Source organism: Zootoca vivipara, chromosome 3 (assembly GCF_963506605.1).
Source record: "Zootoca vivipara chromosome 3, rZooViv1.1, whole genome shotgun sequence".
Classification (NCBI taxonomy): Eukaryota; Metazoa; Chordata; class Lepidosauria; order Squamata; family Lacertidae; genus Zootoca; species Zootoca vivipara.
The window spans coordinates 114753687-114768945 of NC_083278.1; the positions used below are offsets into that span (position 1 = coordinate 114753687).

The 15259-nt window shown below is 43.3% G+C and overlaps 1 long non-coding RNA gene across 1 annotated transcript; it reads left to right on the top strand.

Annotated features, from left to right (window-relative positions):
- Positions 1 to 3483: 3483 nt before the first annotated feature.
- On the top strand, positions 3484 to 15000 carry LOC118082974 (uncharacterized). The gene is made up of 6 exons (XR_009557401.1): positions 3484 to 3576; positions 3924 to 4037; positions 4634 to 4675; positions 11372 to 11485; positions 12051 to 12092; positions 14658 to 15000. It is a non-coding gene; the product is annotated as an uncharacterized LOC118082974 (long non-coding RNA).
- Positions 15001 to 15259: the final 259 nt, after the last annotated feature.

Here is a 15259-nt window from a genome sequence, read left to right on the forward strand (position 1 = left end):
ATTCCAATGCTCAAACCAAAACAGACACCAAATTAATTGGGTTTTTTGGCACAGAAAGTCCTCTCAAATAATGATAATTTACATCCCTCTCTTTTGCACAGACAAACCTTGGAAGCATACACCCTTCGGTGGAAACTTCAAAAGTAAGTCACATCCATTGAGTTGGTGGTCCCACTTACTTGTGAATGCTTGCTCCTTTTTAATCCTGATTTTTAAATAGCAACTGCAATCCAGGCTGCAGATGAGAAATAATTTAATAGATCCATTCTTGTCTGTGGCCAATTCTGAACCCAGGTTTTGAGAAGGCAAACGACTGACTGGAGTGTCTCCCAAGGCAGGTGAATTTTAAGCCTCTGAAAAATTGTTTTTGTTTTGTTTTTCAAAAGAGATAAAAAGGAGTAAGTAAGTAAGTAAGTAAGTAAGTAAGTAAGTAAGTAAGTAACTGCCTGAAAACTTAGGTGTCCAAACCTGCAATGGAAATAATGTACACAATTCTTCTGCAGAACCTTGTTATCATCATGTCTCATCATGCACAACATCATCATCATCAGACAGTAAATATAAACCATTTACGTTATAGCCATACAATATGTCCTCATTGTTCTTGCTGATGATGCACTTCTGTTTACAGAAAGAAACAATTAAGTCTTGCGATGTTAGCTGCGAAACACTGAGTAGATTATAAGCTAAATTCCTCACAGTTGTCTCAAAGCTCAGAAGACAAACAGAACCTTCACCTTGACCATCTTCTTGATGCACAGTCCCCTGTTGTGGCTTAAATGTGACAAACAGGTGTCGGTCCCTGAATAGATGCTGTGTGGCCCCAGAATCTATAATGAAGACATTCTGGGCTCGTGGACTGGTACTGTGTGTGACCAAAGCTTTAGCTTGGGTAGATCTGGGCTGGGCTTGCTCCTTGCCTTTGCCCCCTCTGCCCCTTGAGCTCTTGGTGATGTCCTTGGCTTAGGGGCGCTTTCTACAATGCTTCTGTAGATGTCCCTTTTCACCACAATTGTAGCACCGTTGTGCTTTCAAAGCTGTGGCAACATCAGTACTCAGTGCCACCGACTGGGGTGCTTTAGAAGCAGCAGCGTCCCCCTGGTTGTTAACAATGGCCTTTCTGCGATCCGATTCATTTAGCAGGACAGAGCAAACATGTGCAACAGTTAGATCAGCGGTTGGCAACACAGCAAGCTGATATGCAACAGCAGAATAACTGCCATCTAGGCTGTTTAAAATCATAAAGCAAAACACAGCCTCCGAAAGTGCGATGCCTCTCTGCACCAGCTGCTCCCTAAGGAATTTCATCTGCATCAGATGCTTTTGCAGATCTTCCTCGGACTGTAACACCATCTTGGATAGCCTCTGGAAATGAATCATCGCTGATCCCGCAGCCCTACACAGATGTGCCTCTTTAAGAGCATTCCAAATGTCTTGGGCTGACTCCCTGCCTTGCAAGTGGATCACAAACAGCTAGCGTTAGCATAGTATTTGCCTCCCGATCCGCCTTCACCCACTCTGCCGAGCACTGGGATGGGGTCAGATCTTTGATCGTGTGCCAAACGCTTTGCTTCTGCAATAAAGCCTCAACCTTAAGGCACCATGCAGCATAATTATGCTCAGATAAAAGGGGAAATCTCCTGAGATTTCCTGAGAAATCTCTATGTGGGACAAGAAGCTACAGTTAGAACTGGATATGGAACAACTGACTGGTTCAAAATTGGGAAAGGAGTATGACAAGGTTGTATATTGTCTCCCTGCTTATTTAATTTATATAATATAATTATAATTCAACATGCGAAAGACTGGACTAGATGAATCCCAAGACAGAATTAAGATTGCCGGAAGAAATATCAACAACCTCAGATATGCAGATGACACAACCTTGATGGCAGAAAGTGAGGAGGAAATAAAGAACCTTTTAATGAGGGTGAAAGAGGAGCGCACAAAATATGGTCTGAATATCTGAAGCTCAACATCAAAAAAACCAACATCATGGCCTCTGGTCCCATCACCTCCTGGCACATAGAAGGGGAGGAAATGGAGGCAGTGAGAGATTTTACTTTGCTGGGCTCCTTGATCACTGCAGATGGTGACAGCAGTCACGAAATTAAAAGACGCCTTCTTCTTGGGAGAAAAGCAATGACAAACCTAGACAACATCTTAAAAAGCAGAGACATCACCTTGCCAACAAAGGTCTGAATAGTTAAAGCTATGGTTTTCCCAGTAGTGATGTATGGAAGTGAGAGCTGGACCATCAAGAAGGCTGATTGCCAAATAATTGATGCTTTTGAATTATGTTGCTGGAGGAGACTCTTGAGAGTCCCATGGACTGCAAGAAGATCAAACCTATCCATTCTGAAGGAAATCAGCCCTGAGTGCTCACTGGAAGGACAGATCCTGAAGCTGAGGCTCCAATACTTTGGCCACCTCATGAGAAGAGAAGACTCCCTGGAATAGACCCTGATGTTGGGAAAGATGGAGGGCGCTAGGAGAAGGGGACGACAGAGGACGAGATGGTTGGACAGTGTTCTCGAAGCTACAAACATGAGTTTGACCAAACTGCGGGAGGCAGTGGAAGACAGGAGCGCCTGGCGTGCTATGGTCCATGGGGTCACAAAGAGTCGGACACGACTAAATGACTAATTCCCATAACCTTTATTAGGCATGACAAGTTCAGGAACTTCAGAACAAAATTATGGGTAAAACATTCACGTTATAGACTTCATGAAATAAAAAACATATTAATTAAATTAATATTTTAAAAAGATATATCAATTTTCAATTAGCATCCCCTGGTCCTCTCCACAGTGGCCCAATCTCTCTGCATAAACTGAACACAAAAAACTCAGCCACCACTAATGTAACTCCATCATTATTATCCGACAGTAACCCCTGAATAGTTGGCAATGCAGCGATCGATGCATCCACCTGCAAAGCACCCAGCAATCGCCTTCACGCATTAAAACCATAATTGCAGGAAAAGAAAATTTGGTCCAATGTATCTGGTTCATTCTTCCCGCATTTACATAGACGTTCAGCTTTCGGGAGAGCTAGATATCTTCCTTCTATCTCCATAGAGGGGAACACGTTGAATCTAGCCAGCATGAAGAGCCTGCACCCTTCCTGAATCTTCAAGTTTGCCATATATCCCCCTTTAAACTAAACGACTAAACAACAACAACAAAAGGGGAAATGAGGAAAACCCCGCTCTCTGCAATGGATCCATTCCAGCTTTTCACTTCAGCCTGGAAGTACAGAAGCAGCAATAAATCTTGCAAGTGGTTTGCCGTGAGACTCTGGCAAACAGAGCTTGCTGAACTCAGACCCACCTACCTCATCAATCAATGAGACAGTCCTCCAATAAGCACAGCCTCTGGGCCCATAACCGCTGTTGGAAGCGCCGGGGGGTGACACATGTAGTCCCCAAATCTGAGCAACCTCTCCAGGCATCTTCTCTCCAGAATGCAGCACGGGACGGTGATAACTCTTCAGTCCCGGTGTGAGCAGTGACAAATACCCGAATATATGTGCACACTCAAGCAGCAGAATATAGCTGAAAGCTGAGGCTGTGAGGTGTGGTATCTAAGTAATTTATTAAACAATATATACAGGACAAACCGATCATGGCATCCTCTCACACCTTCTCCGAGAGAGAGAGAGAGCAAGTACAAAACTACAATCCAACGGAAGAGATAGGACTGGCTGGCTTCCATTCCCATGCTTTCCAAGCATGGAATGTAAACACAGACATGTGATGTAACAATCACACATCCAGCAGCGGGAGAATGAAAATACTGGCAACAGAAGCCTGTAAAAGTTCGCCAACCCATTAAATATGCAGAGTTCTGGTTAGGAAAAAAAGTAGTTGGCAACACCTTTGCTACCTTTAAAAGAATTTATTTCCCTTCTCTTTTACACAGGGAAAGTTGCCTGTGAACTAGGAGGAGGATATTGCAAATTCCCAGCAACCTCAATCTGTGTCTATGGAGAACTCACAGGGGCCTCCTGTGGCAGCAAGGGGATCTGCTGTAGGAGTAAGTAATAACCATTGAGTTATTTTGTTTTTGCAAAAGAGATAAAAATGCTATAAACAATGTCTCTCAAAAATCAACCATTCTATGAAGAAAATTGATGGTGTTGACCAGAGCATCAGTCAAATCAGGACTTCCTAAACCTGACATTGCAAATCTGTAAAAGTCCATCATAGGCTCACCAGCTGGTCTTGGGTAAACCACAGTTTCACTCTCAGCCTCAATCTCCCCATTGGTATTATGGGGCATAATAATACTGATTTTCTGTTACAGAAGGCTTTGGAAATTTATTTATGAATGGCATTTATATCCCACCTTTTTCTCCATGTAGCTCAAGGTAGCTTCTAATTTAATCCTCACAACAACCCTGCGAGGTAGACCAGGCTGAGAGTGAGTGACTGGCCCAAGGCCACCCAAGGAGCTTCACAATGATTTGAAGGCTGGTCTCCCATTTCCTAGTCTAGGACCTCAGGCTCTCGTACTTAAAAGTGCTATTCCAATGCTCAAAACAAAACAAAAGAGACATCAAATTAATGGGGGGTTTTGGCACAGAAAGTCCTCTGTAATAATGATAATTTACTTCCCTCTCTTTTGCACAGACAGTCCTTTGGAGTATGAAGCCTTGCGTGGAGACTTCGAAAGTAAGTCATATCCATTGAGTTGGTGGTCCCACTTACTTGTGAATGCTTGCTCCTTTTTAATCCTGATTTCCTGATCTACACTCTGCATCATGGGCAGGCAAACTAAGGCCCGGGGAATGGATCCGGCCCAATTGCCTTCTAAGTTTTGTGCATGGACGATCCAGGAATCAGCATGTTTTTACATGAGTATAATGTGTGCTTTTATTTAAAGTGCATCTCTGGGTTATTTGTGGGGCATAAGAATTCATTCTCCTCCCCCCCCCCCCCAAGAAATATAGTCCGGCCCCCCACAAGGTCTGAGGGACAGTGGACCAGCCCCCTGCTGAAAAAGTTTGCTGACCCCTGTTTTACATCTTCACTGGAGGGAGCAGAAGCAGGGCTTTGCACGTGCTAAAGAAAATAGTCACCAATCAGTTTATGGATCAGAGTAGCTGATAATATACTCAGGGCATATGAACTCTATTTTTTGAAGTAAAAAATTTGGATTCAGTTTTGATGCAGCACTTCTAGCTTCTGCATCTTCTTTTAAGCATTAGAGCCTCAAGGTTTTCATCTGTCCACAGGGAATTTAGATATCGCAGATATTTGTGTGGATGCAAACTGTGCAGGCTGCACTTCCCACGGGCAATAAAAGCTGGCGGCTCTGATCTAACTCTACAAAATTTGGAATGCGAACAAAATCTAGAATGCCAACAATGGTGATAGTTAATGCTCCTTTTTAAAACTATTTGAGAAATCAATAGAAAAGCAACTGCAACCTGAGGCTGGAGACGAGATTTAATAGATTTATTCTAGATTGTGCCCGGTTCTGAACCCACGTTTTAAGAAGGCAAACTACTGACTTGAGTGTCTCCCAAGATGTGTGACCAGAAGGTACAAGATTGGAAAGCTGATTCTCATGAGAACATGGGAGGATCTCAGCATGCCTAGCATAGATCTCCATCTTCACTGGATGAAGCAGAAGCAGGGCTTTGGTTGTGCTAAAGGGAATAGTGGTCAATCACTTTATAAATCAGAACATATGAACCCCATTTTTAGATGTCTAAAGTTGGGTTCAATGCTGATGCAGCACTTCTAGGTTCTGAATCTTCTCTTAAGCATCAGAGTCTCAAGGTTTTCATCTGTCCACAGGGAATTTTGGTACCACAGATGGTTCATGTGGATGAAAACTGCGCAGGCTGCACTTCCCACGGGCAGTAAAAACTGGTGGCTCTGTTCTAACTGCACAAAATTTTAAGGCAACCCTCAGTAAATGAGGATGAGCCAGCTGTCTGCTGCTGCTGAAAAAACGCAAATGTCATTTGGCAACAAAGAGTCCCATTTCATTCTGCACTTCCCAGACCTCGCCTGAAGTACCAAAATACATCATATTATCCAGTAAAACCAGAGCTAGAAACCTCATGGTCCATAAGGACCTGAACCTGGGGTGCTATCATCATGGAGAATACTAGAAAGCCAAACATGGTGGAAGTTACTGCTGCATTTTAGACATATTGGAGAAATGAATAGCTATTTAAAAAGCAACTGCAATCCTAGGCTGCAGATGAGAAATAATTTAATCGTTCCATTCTTTTCTGTGGCAAATTCTGAACCCAGGTTTTGAGAAGTCAGATGATTGACTTGAGTTTCTCCCAAGGCAGGTGAATTTTAATCCTCTGAAAATTTGTTTTTGTTTTGTTTTTGCAAAAGAGATAAAAATAGAGTAAGTAAGTAAGTAAGTAAGTAAGGTCCCGCCACACTCAACCATTCTATGTAAAATTGATGGTGTTTAGTAGCTATTTTCCCAGACCAAGTGCTTCAGGGAGCTATCTTAACCTTCTTCTCTACACATGATTTGCATTTCATGTGAAACCTGCAAAGCTGGATTTCTAACCCCTCCGCCATACCTGACATCTTGGTAACTGCCTGAAAATTTAGGTGTCCAAACCTGCAATGGAAATCATAGAATCATAGAGCTGGAAGAGACCACAAGGGCCATCCAGTCCAACCCCCTGCTAAGCAGGAAACACCATCAAAGCATTCTTGACATATGCCTGTCAAGCCTCTGCTTAAAGACCTCCAAAGAAGGAGACTCCACCACACTCCTTGGTAGCAAATTCCACTGCCGAACAGCTCTTACTGTCAGGAAGTTCTTCCTAATATTTAGGTGGAATCTTCTTTCTTGAAAGTTTGAATCCATTGCTCCGTGTCCGCTTCTCTGGAGCAGCAGAAAACAACCTTTCTCCCTCCTCTATATGACATCCTTTGATATATTTGAACATGTCTATCATATCACCCCTTAACCATCTCTTCTCCAGGCTAAACTTACCCAGCTCCCTAATCCGTTCCTCATAAGGCATCATTTCCAGGCCTTTGACCATTTTGGTTGCCCTCTTCTGGACACGTTCCAGCTTGTCAGTATCCTTCTTGAACTGTGGTGCCCAGAACTGGACACAGTACTCCAGGTGAGGTCTGACCAAAGCAGAATACAGTGGTACTATTACTTCCCTTGATCTAGATGCTATACTCCTATTGATGCAGCCCAGAATTACATTGGCTTTTTTAGCTGCTGCATCACACTGTTGACTCATGTCAAGTTTGTGGTCTACCAAAACTCCTAGATCCTTTTCACATGTACTGCTCTTAAGTCAGGTGTCACCCATCCTGTATTTGTGCCTTTCATTTTTTTTTGCCCAAGTGTAGTACTTTACATTTCTCCTTGTTAAAATTCATCTTGTTTGCTTTGGCCCAATTGTCTAATCTGTTAAGGTCATTTTGAAGTGTGATCCTGTCCTCTGGGGTATTAGCCACCGCTCCCAATTTGGTGTCATCTGCAAACTTGCTCAGGATGCCCTTAAGCCCACCATCCAAGTCATTGATAAAGATGTTGAATAAGACTGGGCCCAAGACAGAACCCTGTGGCACCCCACTAGTCACTACTCTCCAGGATGAAGAGGAGCCATTGATGAGCACCCTTTGGGTTCGGTCAGTCAGCCAGTTACAAATCCACTGAATGGTAGCATTGTCTAGCCCGCATTTTACCAGCTTCTTTACAAAAATATCATGGGGCACCATGTCAAAGGCCTTGCTGAAATCAAGATAGGCTACATCCACAGCGTTCCCTTCATCTACCAGGAGTTCTGCCCTTTCTCTATCCCCTGTTCGCATTTCACCATCTTCTCCTCTAAGTGACCCCACTGTTTCCTTGTTCTTCCTTTTGCTATGGACATACCCATGGAAAGCCCTTTTTGTTGCTTTTAACCTCTCTAGCAAGCCTGAGTTCATTCTGTGCTTTAGCTTTTCTGACTTTGTCTCTACACGTGCTGGCTATATGTTTGAATTCCTCTGTGGTGATTTCCCCCTTTTCCCATTTTTTGTACATATCCCTTTTAAATCTTAACTCAGTTAAAAGTTCTTTAGATAGCCACCCTGGCTTCTTTACGCACCTTCCATGTTTCCGTCTCATTAGTATTGCCTGAAGTTGTGCTTTTAATATCTCCCTTTTAACAAACTCCCAACCATGATGGACTCCCTTCCCTTTTAGTATTTCTGTCCATGGGATCCCACCCAGCGTTTCCCTAAGTTTTCTAAAGTCGGCTTTCTTAAAGTCTAGGATTTGAGTCTTAGTATGCTTGGTTGCTCCTTTCCTCTGAATAATAAACTCCAGAAGAGCATGATCACTCCCACCTAATGATCCTGCCACTTCTACCCCACTAACCAGGTCATCACTATTGGTTAGGACCAGATCTAAAATGGCTGATCCTCTTGTTGCTTCTCCCACTTTCTGGACAATGAAATTGTCTGCAAGACCAGTGAGGAATCTGTTCAACCTTATGCTCTTGGCCGAGTTTGACATCCAACAAATATCAGGATAGTTGAAATCCCCCATTACTGCTATCTCACTTCCTTTTGAATGCCTGGTCATCTGTTCCAGGAAGGCATCATCTGTGTCCTCAGTTTGGCTTGGGGATTTATAGTAAACTCCCACAATGAGATCACTCTTATTTTTCTCTCTCTTAATTTTGACACAGATACTCTCAACTTGGCTTTGAAGTTTTAAATCCTGGATCTCTTCACAGGTATACACATCCCTGACATATAACGCTACTCCTCCTCCTTTCCTGTTCGGTCTATTTCTCTGAAATAGATTGTATCCCTCTATTACTACATTCCAATTATGTCGTATTTAGTTTGCTGTACACAATCATGTACGCAATTATTTTGCAGAACCTTGTTATCAGACATAGCACAACATGTCTCATCATGCACAACATCATCATCATCAGACAGTAAATATAAACCATTTACGTTATAGCCATACAATATGTCCTCATTGTTCTTGCTGATGATGCACTTCTGTTTACAGAAAGAAACAATTAAGTCTTGCGATGTTAGCTGCGAAACACTGAGTAGATTATCAGCTAAATGAGAAACAAAAAGTGAATTCCTCACAGTCATCTCGAAGCTCTGAAGAAAAACAGAACCTTCACCTTGACTCTGTAAAGAGCGACCATCTTCTTGATGGTAGCACCTTAAAGACCAACTAAGTTTTTATTTTGGTATGAGCTTTCGTGTGCATGCACACTTCTTCAGATACAGTGAAATGGAAGTTTCCAGGCACTTATGTAGAGAAGGGGTGGGGAGGGGTGGGGATGGGGAGGGGGGGATCACTCAGAAGGGTGGTGGAAATGGGTGATTGACTGACTGATGGCTGTTGATGACCGCAAACGACTGCAAATGGTTTTGCATGAAAAAGCAAGGGTTGAGATGGCTGAAGATCGCTTATCATGTATAATGAGATAAGAATCCGATATCTCTGTTCAAACCAGGTCCCTCCATGGTTTTGAGCTTGGTGATAAGTTGCAATTCAGCAACTTCTCTTTCCAGTCTATTTCTGAAATTCTTTTGTAGTAAGACAGCTACTTTGAGATCTTGTATAGAATGTCCTGGGAGATTGAAGTGTTCTCCTACTGGTTTTTCTGTCTTCTGGTTCCTGATGTCAGATTTATGTCCATTTATCCTTTGGCGTAGGGTTTGGCCTGTTTGTCCAATATAGAGAGCTGAAGGGCACTGTTGGCATTTGATGGCATACACAATGTTAGAGGATGAGCAATTAAATAGTCCTGAGATGGTATGTTGGATGTTGATTATTTTACTTCGATCCAGACCAACACGGCTACCTACCTGTAACCATCTTCTTGATGCACAGTCCCCTGTTGTGGCTTAAATGTGACAAACAGGTGTCGGTCCCGGAATAGATGCTGTGTGGCCCCAGAATCTATAATGAAGACATTCTGGGCTCGTGGACTGGTACTGTGTGTGACCAAAGCTTTAGCTTGGGTAGATCTGGGCTGGGCTTGCTCCTTGCCTTTGCCCCCTCCGCCCCTTGAGCTCTTGGTGATGTCCTTGGCTTTGGGGCGCTTTCTACAATGCTTCTGTAGATGTCCCTTTTCACCACAATTGCAGCACCATTGTGCTTTCAAAGCTGTGGCAACATCAGTACTCAGTGCCGCCAACTGGGGTGTTTTAGAAGAAGCAGCCTCCCCCTGGTTGTTAACAATGGCCTTCTTGCGATCCGATTCATTTAGCAGGACAGAGCAAACATGTGCAACAGTTAGATCAGCGGTTGGCAATACAGCAAGCTGTGAGGAAAACCCCACTCCTTGCAATGGATCCATTCCAGCTTTTCACTTCAGCCTGGAAGTTCAGAAGCAGAAATAAATCTTGCAAGCGGCTTGCCATGAGACTCTCGCAAACAGAGCTTGCTGAACTCAGACCTACGTACCACATCAATCAATGAGACCGTCCTCCAATACGCACAGCCTCTGGGCCCATGACCGTTGTTGGAAGTGCTGGGGAGGGTGACCCATGTAGCCCCCAGATCTGAGCAACTTCTCCAGGCATCTTCTCTGCAGAATGCAGCACGGGACGGTCATAACTCTTCAGTCCCGGTGTGAGCAGTGACATATACCCGAATATATGTGCACACTCAAGCAGCAGAATATAGCTGGAAGCTGAGGCTGTGAGGTGTGGTATCTAAGTAATTTATTAAACAATATATACAGGACAAACCGATCATAGAATCATAGAATCATAGAGTTGGAAGAGACCACAAGGGCCATCCAGTCCAACCCCCTGCCAAGCAGGAAACACCATCAAAGCATTCTTGACATATGCCTGTCAAGCCTCTGCTTAAAGACCTCCAAAGAAGGAGACTCCACCACACTCCTTGGTAGCAAATTCCACTGCCGAATAGCTCTTACTGTCAGGAAGTTCTTCCTAATGTTTAGGTGGAATCTTCTTTCTTGCAGTTTGAATCCATTGCTCCGTGTCCGCTTCTCTGGAGCAGCAGAAAACAATCTTTCTCCCTCCTCTATATGACATCCTTTCATATATTTGAACATGGCTATCATATCATGGCATCCTCTCACACCTTCTCCGAGAGAGAGAGAGAGAGAGCAAGTACAAAAGTACAATCCAACGGAAGAGATAGGACTGGCTGGCTTCCATTCCCATGCTTTCCAAGCATGCAATGTAAACACCGACATGTGATGTAACAATCACACATCCAGCAGCGGGAGAATGAAAATACTGGCAACAGAAGCCTGTAAAAGTTGGCCAACCCATTAAATATGCAGAGTTCTGGTTAGGAAAAAAAGTAGTTGGCAACCCCTTTGCTACCTTTAAAAGGATTTATTTCCCTTCTCTTTTACGCAGGGAAAGTTGCCTGTGAAATAGTAAGAGGATTTTGCAAATTCCCAGCAACCACAGACTGTACCTATGGAGAAATCACAGGGGCCACCTGTGGCAGCGAGGAGATCTGCTGTAGGAGTAAGTGATAACCATTGAGTTATTTTGTTTTTGCAAATGAGATAAAAAACAGCACTTCCTATGCACTTCCTAAAAAACAGCACTTCCTATGCACTTCCTAAAAAACAGCACTTCCTCACAAAGCAAATCTGTAAAAGTCCATCATAGGCTCACCAGCTGGTCTCGGGTAAACCACAGTTTCACTCTCAGCCTCGATCTCCCCATTGGTATTATGGGACATAATAATATTGATTTGCTGTTACAGAAGGCTTTGGAAATTTATTTATGAATGGCATTTATATCCCACCTTTTTCTCCATGTAGCTCAAGGTGGCTTCTAATTTCATCCTCACAACAACCTTGCGAGGTAGACCAGGCTGAAAGTGAGTGACTGGCCCAAGGCCACCCAAAGAGCTTCACGATGATTTGAAGGGTGGTCTCCCATTTCCTAGTCTAGGCCCTCAGGCTCTCGTACTTGAAAGTGCTATTCCAATGCTCAAAACAAAAGAGACATCAAATTAATGGGGGGTTTTGGCACAGAAAGTCCTCTCAAATAATGACAATTTACTTCCCTCTCTTTTGCACAGACAAACCTCGGGAGCTTACACCCTTGGGTGGAAACTTCGCAGGTAAGTCATATCCATTGAAATAGAAAAATTCCTTCAGTAGCACCTTAAAGACCTACTAAGTTTTTATTTTGGTACGAGCTTTCGTGTGCATGCACACTTCTTCAGATACACTGGAAACGGAAGTGTCAGACCCTTATATATATACAGAGGGTTGTGGGGGTGGGTGGGAATGGGTGATGGGCTGATGGGAGTGGTAAACCTGTGGATGGCTGTTGACATCGGATATATATATATATATATATATATATATATATATATATATATATATGGGTCTGACACTTCCGTTTCCAGTGTATCTGAAGAAGTGTGCATGCACACGAAAGCTCATACCAAAATAAAAACTTAGTTGGTCTTTAAGGTGCTACTGAAGGATTTTTTCTATTTTGCTTCGACTCAGACTAACACGGCTACCTACTCATATCCATTGAGTTGGTGGTCCCACTTACTTGTGAATGCTTGCTCCTTTTTAATCCTGATTTCCTGATCTACACTCTACATCATGGGTAGGCAAACTAAGGCCCGGGGAATGGATCCGGACCAATTGCCTTCTAAGTTTGGCGCATGGACAGTCCGGGAATCAGCATGTTTTTACATGAGTATAATGTGTGCTTTTATTTAAAGTGCATCTCTGGGTTATTTGTGGGGCATAAGAATTCATTCTTTCCTCCCACCCCCAATAAATATAGTCCGGCCCCCCACAAGGTCTGAGGGACAGTGGACCAGCCCCCTGCTGAAAAAGTTTGCTGACCTCTGTTTTACATCTTCACTGAAGGGAGCAGAAGCAGGGCTTTGCACGTGCTAAAGAAAATAGTCACCAATCAGTTTATGGATCAGAGTAGCTGATAATATACTCAGGGCATATGAACTCTATTTTTTGAAGTAAAAATTTGGATTCAGGTTTGATGGAGCACTTCTAGGTTCTGCATCTTCTTTTATGCATTAGAGCCTCAAGGTTTTCATCTGTCCACAGGCAATTTAGATATCACAGATGTTCGTATGGATGCAAACTGTGCAGGCTATTCCTGAATGAGCGTCTCCACCCCCATCGTTCTGCCTGGACACTGAGGTCCAGCACCGAGGGTCTTCTGGTGGTTCCCTCGCTACGAGAAGCCAAGTTACAGGGAACCAGGCAGAGGGCCTTCTCGGTAGTGGCACCCACCCTGTGGAATGCCCTCCCACGAGAGGTCAAAGAGAACAACAATTACCAGACCTTTAGAAGGCCTCTCAAGGCAGCCCTGTTTAGGGAAGCTTTTGATGTTTGATGGATTTCTGTATTTTAATGTTTTGTTGGAAGCCACCCAGAGTGGCTGGGGGAACCCGGCCAGATGGGCGGGGTATAAATAATAAATTATGATTATGATTATGATTATGATTATTAAAACAAAAAATAAAAAAATTACTTCCGGTAGCACCTTAGAGACCAACTACACGAAAGCTCATACCTATGACAAACTTAGTTGGTCTCTAGGTGCTACTGGAATGATTTTGTTTGTTTGTTTCGACTACGTCAAACCAACACAGCTACCTACCTGTAACATCATATTATCCAGTAAAACCAGAGCTAGAAACCTCGTGGTCCATGAGGACCTGAACCTGGGGTGCCATCATCAGGGAGAATACCAAAAAGGCAAACATGGTGGAAGTTATTGCTGCATTTTAGAAATATTTGGCAATGAATAGATATTTAAATAGAAACTGCAGTCCTAGGCTGCAGATGAGAAATAATTTAATAGATCCATTCCTGTCTGTGGCCAATTCTGAACCCAGGTTTTGAGAAGGCAAACGACTGACTTGAGTGTCTCCCAAGGCAGCTGAATTTTAAGCCTCCGAAAATTTGTTTTGTTTTTGCAAAAGAGACAAAAATGCAGCAAGTAAGTAAATAAAGTCGTTCCAAACTCAACCATTCAATGTAAATTTGATGGTGTTGACCTCTGTCTGTCAATTCGGAAGTACAAAAATACATCATTATATCCAGTAGAACCAGAGGTAGAAACCTCATGGTCCATAAGGACCTCAACCAGGGTGCCACCATCACCGAGAATATTAGAACACCAACAAGTGTGATAGTTAATGCTGTCTTTTAGAAAGGTTGGAGAAATGAATTGAAAAGCAACTGCAATATAAGGCTGGAGATGAGAAACAATTTAATAGATCCATTCTAGCCTGTACCCGGTTCTGAACCCAGGTTTTAAGAAGGAAAACAACTGATTCGAGTGTCCTCCAAGGCGGGTGACCAAGCGGTACAATATTTGAAAGCTGTTTCTTTTGAGGAACATTGGAGGAGCTCAGCATGTTTAGCCTGGAGAAGAGAAGGTTAATTTGACATCCAGGCATCCAGGATGGGCCAGGGGATGTCGGCACTGATCTTGCAAATTCCTCTGAGAGCTCTTCTGTAGCTGGGCCTGCATGTCCTCTTCCTTTCTGCGACAGATTCCTTAAATGTTCCTTTGAGTCTTTTAAACATTATAATGCTATTATCCTCCCTCATCTCCTAAAGGTGAGCAATCTAACTCCAGGCTCATGAAAGTGCAATTGATTACAGATTTCCTTCTTTCTTTTATTCAGAATGATCATCAGTGTGTGAGGAAATGGAGGGTTCTGCCAGGAGGATCTCACCAAACGCTGCCCGTCTGGTCTAACTCTTCCGGCTTACTGTGGCTTCAGTGCACAATGCTGTGCCCTTGAATGACATCAGTGAGCAGCCCTCATCGATAGGTGTGAATGCTTACACTGATTCTTCTGGATCTTTGCTTGTGGGAGTGGGCCTGATCAATCCATTTGTGAATTAAGCAATGAAATAAAATCAGTCTATTGAGATGATCATCTAATTAAACGCAAATTAAACTGCAACTGTGAAATTGTTTTTTTTTTCGTTTTTTTAAAAAAGCATCTGTTATGTACTGAGCTGAATCCTAGAACAATAGGATTCAGAATCAGCGGGAGCTACCCAATCCAACTCCAGGTGGAAGTGAATCCGCAACCTGATTGGCCTGCTGGAGCAGCCAATCAGGCGGCTGGCAGAAGTGAATCTGCTACCTGATTGGCCTGTAGGAGCAGCCAATCAGGCTGCAGGCAGAAGTCAATCCACAATATAATTGGCCCACAGGTGTAGCCCTGAAGTAGCCAATCACGCAAGGCCCATTGTGTAAATAATGTATATAAGCAGA